Raw genomic sequence first — 6,258 nt, forward strand, 5'->3', positions numbered from 1 at the left:
CGTCCTTTGCTAAATACATAAAAGGGGTTTCAAGTGAAATGTGAGCCAAAACTGCCACTGAAATATTTAATTTAGTAAGTTTTATTGGGAAACATGAAAGAGAGAGAGAGAGAAAAGGGGATTCATTAAGTTTTCCATTGGGGTAACAGTTTCCTGTCAGTGGAAATGAGGTCATGTTTATTGAGATGACATTACATTGTTATTGGTGTATTAATTTATTTGAACTGATCACCTCAAACTACACACCCAGCCACCTGTTTTATGCATCTTTCATTGATGTTTGGAAGATTATGAGATTGTTATTGCATGACAAACCAGAGAAGGCAGTCAACTGAGCTGGAGGGGACGCATTGAATGTAGTGTGACATTTACTGGCCTTTACAAATATTTGACCCTTGAGAAATGGCTTCATTACTGTCATTTCATGCTAGAGACCATCTCATGAAAACAAGAAGGATTACTTGGAGCTGCGAGTATAAACACACATAGGCTAATGTACACCGTCCAGTAAGAGACGGTTGTGATTTTGTTTTTGACTGACCCCAAAGGAATTTCTCTTTTGAGTTAAATGCCATAACAGTATCATGGTTCTTTGGTGTATGTCTGAGTTAAAACCTAAAACTGTATTTAATGGAGACTTTCACCATCTATAAGCAGCCAGGGCAGTTGGTTACCACGGAGACTGAATGCCAAAGTTGCTCTACCAGGAGACTTTGCTGTTTCCAGTTTGGTGTGTTTCCACACTCACTGGCATCAGAGTGTGCGACCCTGGCAGCAGTAAACTGGTACTGTCTAATCTACAGCTCTTACCTCGACCAGGGGAGTGAACTGCTTTTGCTACAAGTTGCATTATGATCCTTCTTGTTACCCCTGAATATTTGAAGGATTTTCTGCCATCTCTATTTTACAACAATAGCAGCACAGAAGAAAGTAAGTAGGAGGGAGTTTACACTAAAATATTTTTTATCTGTTATTGTTCATGTTGAGTTGGGCTTGACCATTTTGTCTCAATAAAACTGATTTGTAATGCTTTAGCAAGGCATGTTGGACTATTTCATGCTCATAATTTTTAGATAACAGTTCACATCAATATTTTATCAAGTCCTGTGGATTAGGAATATAATGTCACCCAAGTCATATGCGTGTGAAAGCTGATGAGCTTTCACACACATAATTATTAGAAAATTTTGATAAACTGAACACAAACTTACTTGAAACAACTCATTTTCTGCCAAAACCTGTGTTGTGGATTTAGAGCATCAAAAGTACCTGGGAACACAGCTGAGAAAATGGAGAACATAATCACATGAGAATTTCCAATAAAGTTATCAGCCCATCTAACGGCACCTGACAGCATCTGTGGGAAGAACAGACTGATTGCTAAAGTCTATGTATTGCACACTTCAGTAGAGCTCTGCTCAGGAAGCCCAGGAACCTGAATGATAAACACTTTACCATAATCGTTTGTAGACGTGCTACAAAAATGTAACACAGCTGTTGACAGGTCAAAACCAGCAAATAATTTATACTGTAAGAGGAGTCAGCAAAAGTTACATCTTTACACCCACTATCATCCCGCTTCAATGCTAGAGGAACTCATTTCAAAACGTCAGAGAGGATTGTCTCATGTGTGTTTTGATACGTGTGTAACAGTGTGTGCTTGAGAGGTTAAACCCTGAGTTTGTGATACCCTTGTTGTGGTCCCTTCTGACCTCAGTGCTAAAAGATCTCTGCAGCCTGTGTATTTGTTTCAGTCTTTTGTAGTCATGATTGTGCCAGTGTGTGTATTTGTGTATTTGGTCATGCTGTGGTGAGTTTTGACCTCATCTCTAACATTTCCATTACACGCCTCAGCGGCTCGTACGTGGGCGAGTGTGTATTTCTGTATATGACGTTGAGGCCTTGTTCTTCTATGTCATCTGTGTGACATTTGGTCATCCCTCTGCTCACGCTGGACTTCACAGCGACAAAAAGGACAAACTGTAAAACCATATTTGTTGTGGGTCTTCTCACGTCACGCATGTCGTTTCGGTGGGGCAGTGTTGACATCAGTGTGTGGGTGCGACTGTCGACTGCCAGGCAATTTGACAAATGTTAGGTGGTTTTTAATTCTTGCTGGTACTTTAATAGACTTACTGTACTTGACTAAATTAACAATTTCTGTTGAAAAAATTTTATTACAATGTTGGAAAAACAGAAGGGAAAGTTTTAATTGCTTTGAAACATGAAACATTACCTAAAAATGGTCTCACCCAATTATATGGTTCTTTCTTGCTGGTCCTTTGATTATGGAAACCAATGTGCTTGTGTTAGTGTAAGTTTATCTTCTAATTACTAAAAGACTGTCTTTTCTTAGCACACGGCATAAACACAAGAGAGTATAGCATAGGAATAATCTCTGTCAATTATCAGTTTACAAGAAAGATTTTGTACAAGTTTACCTTGGAAATCATGAGTAATTCAAGCAGACCGCTGACTCATTTGAAACAGTGTCTCCATGATATGATTGGAAGCACCGCCTACAAATGACGACAGGTATAGCTTATTGCTGTGTGCTATTACTTATGAGAAGTGGACCTGTGTTGCTAAACTGCTTCTGCTATTCTCCCTAAACTGGTGAGTATTCAGCAGGCATACAAAATATAAGCTTGCACATACATGGGATTCTTATGCAGATCCTATCCGAGGTTTATTTTGTCTCATTTCCTTGACTTTGTTAGTTTTTCTCTCACCTGTAACTTCAGCTGTTATGACATGAGGCAGTTTTTCGTCTTGTAGATTCCTAGGATATAGGTGCACCAATACACATTTTTTATTTTTTGACTCTAATTAATTTAATGTGGTTGGCCGCAGGAGAATGTGTTAGTGTCTTCTCCTCTTCTGTACTTTAGTGGTGATGATTTTGTTTGAGTTTTATGTGTTTCACTGTATGTACAGAAGAGGCATCCTTCAGTTTCCATCTTTCTAGATTTTAAATTGAGATTCTCATGCCTCAGAGTAAATGGTCTCACAGTCTAACGACACCCTGTGTGTTTTATCTGCTTTACAGCAACACAAACTACAACATATGGATTGCTTAAGCTAGAGTTGTGTTAAACAAAAGCAGTCGTGAAAAAATAACTTTGAATTTGCATTTAACAGTCAATCCAAGGTTTGAATGTATTTAAAAGCTAAACCCAATTAGAATCTAACCATGTGGCTTATTTCCTGCTGTAGCTGGGGTTTACAGTAATCAACCATTCGCCAAGCAACACTAGATTGAACAGTTTTGTATGACAAGTGGAAAACAAATAAAATACAATAAAAAATAAATTATTACTTTCAAACTAGCAGTGTCTTGCATAAACAATACTTTCTTCCAAGTGTCCTTAAACTTTGAAAGCAAGTCTTAACATAAAAAAACAGTGTTGCACATCTTTTCTTGAAATGGCAAAAGTCAAAGGCTTTGCATAGCAAACTGAAGGTAGAACATGATATTAATGTAAGCAAAGATGATACATATTTAGAATACAAATAGACAATAAAGATGGAAGAAAATCCCTTTTAGAATATCTGTGAAAATGTAATGAAAGCATTCGCTGTGAGGAATGAAACATTTAAATTGGAAAAAATGTGAGCAGAAATGCATTAAACATCACATCCAGTGAATATGATCAGAAAACGGATTCTTAGCATTTTGTAGGAGGCTTAAACTCTGACATTTAGTTTTATGTGGTCCTGACTGTTGAAGGCAGAGAGAACACCATGGCAAAACAGAAAGAGCTGCCTGAGAACTTCAGAAACAAAACTGCAGCAGCTTAAAAGTCTGGCAAGAGAATCTAATTGGTCTCAAACGAATTCGTAATCCTCCAATCAATATGTGGCAGACATTTAAAACAACATGCCCAGGTCTGAGTGCCTAAACAAGATCCCACTGAAACCAGACAGCAAGACACTCAAAGAAGTCTCCAAAATCTCTTGTTTTTCATAGAAAAGCCAGACAATGAATTTTTTGGACATGAGAACATGTGACAGGAAGGCATAAACCAAACACAGCACTGTGTTTTCAGAGCCGGACCCTGAGGCATGACCCAAAACATAAAACTTCCATCAGATATGTATCAGATTGATAGGTGGCTGGAAGAGGTGCCACGGACTTTTTTTTTCACTTGATTTTGCAATATGCCTAAATGGTAATTTAGAACATGTTGACAATGTAAAAAAAAAAACAAACAGAAAAAAAAACATTCCCCTCTGCAGCACATAGACTCGTATCTGCTTGTGTGAAACTCCTAATATGATGCCGATGTGAAACTTGTTGGGCTACAAGTAAAATGGACTGAACTTTTATGATTTTGTTCTTGACACATCATAAACTTTTATTCTGCAAGTCACACTTTTATAAACGGATATGCAGACCGAAAGACAACACGAAGTTCTCATTACACAAAGCCTCTTTTACAGAAAGAACTACAAATAAGGGTAAGATAGTTAAATAACTCCATATTATAATGTTAACGTCACCAGAGTTTATGTGAATGACCTTAGGTCACTCAGAGAGTCCATTCGCTCACTTAAACCAGGAGTGTCCAAGTCCACTCCTGGAGAGCTGCTATCCAGCAACTTTTGCATCCCTTCTCCAACACACCTGGATTAAATGGCTGAATCCTCTCATCAGCAATGATTCAGCTCTGCAGAGACCTGGCTTTGATTCAGCTGCGCTAGAGAAGGGAATCAATTAAAGGTTGCTGGATACCTGCTCTCCAGGACTGGACTGGGGGAAACCCTGACTCAAATTAACATTCAGCATTCATACTTTGACCAAAGAATTGCTATAAAGTCAGCACACACACAGAGACTATTTCACACAAAGTTTCATATTAAGAATATCCTAATTAAATTACCAATAGAAGTTTTATTAGGTATTTATCTAATCATACAAAATTAAACTAAAAGTTAAAAAAAAAAGAAGAAAGAAATCCATTTGATACTAATATACCAAATACAATATGTTGGATCAAATGCATTATCCAACCTCATTGTGTTAAATAAACCCTGGTCTGGATTGGTTCACACATGACTCAGGACTGGATTAGCAAGATATCCCAAAGTGGAATATCTTACTCAGCGGCTGGTAGTGTGAATCTGACACCAGACAGGAATATGAATGCATTTTTGAAGCAAATTAAAAAACAATGTATTAAATTGTCAGTGTTGCAAATAACATGCAGTAAAGGTTTACCTATGTTACTTTGGCAAAGTTGAATGCATTCTGTCTGAGAATTGGGTTTGAAAACAAATGGTTGTAATCAGGACGTTCCAATAGTTTGTACAATAAACAAATCCCTTCTGAACCTCAAAATGCTCTGGATAAAACTTAAATTTAACTCTGAAAATCTATGGGGAATATATACTTTGACCACAAAATGTTATGTAAAACTTGTTGATTTTTTTTTATTACAAGGTTTTATTACCTCAACAATGAAATGGGTAATTATTGTTTCAGAGATGCTTATTTTGCAGTTTCATTTAATTTATTGGAGTTATGTGCTTGGTACATGTTGCATGGAAAAACAGTAATCTCAGAAAAGCTGTATAACCTTTTAGATGAGTTTGACAAAACTCCTTTTAGGCTTTCTTTGCCCTACTCCTTATACTGGGTCAGGTTCTATAGGGTGTATCTTTAAAAATGCACCAAGTATATTCAGAACATTTAGAAAATGTTGCTAATACATATCAAAACATGGAATAAGGTCACTGAAATGTGTATTTTTAACCCAAACCTGGGTTTTAAGAAGATATGGAGACTGGAGACAAAGAGTAAAACACACATATATGCACATAGACTACACAATTTGGCTTCAACCTACGTCTGCATATCAGAGCATTATAATTTATTCTAGGTTATAGCAGACTGTTTTTATTATTATTATTATTATTATTATTATTATTATTATTATTATTATTATTATTATTATTATTATTATTATTTCTCTTTGTTTTTACAGTTTGACTTGTGAGAAGATGGATGATGTAAATTTCAACTGTCATAGAGACACAATCTAATACATGTGTAAATGTGTATATACATTTTTTATGTATGCACGTAAATATTGAACAGCATTCTGATAAAGAATTTGTAGGTTTGTAACACATGGGAGGAATTGAAACAGACATATTTTTTTTTCTCTTTTTTTGTTTAAATTTTATTTAAAGAAATTTAAAAAAGAAATAAAACTGTTACGTTTTCTGTGGCTGTGCTGCCTGCTGTTTTTCGCT

Source organism: Gambusia affinis, linkage group LG05, assembly GCF_019740435.1.
Source record: "Gambusia affinis linkage group LG05, SWU_Gaff_1.0, whole genome shotgun sequence".
NCBI lineage: Eukaryota > Metazoa > Chordata > Actinopteri > Cyprinodontiformes > Poeciliidae > Gambusia > Gambusia affinis.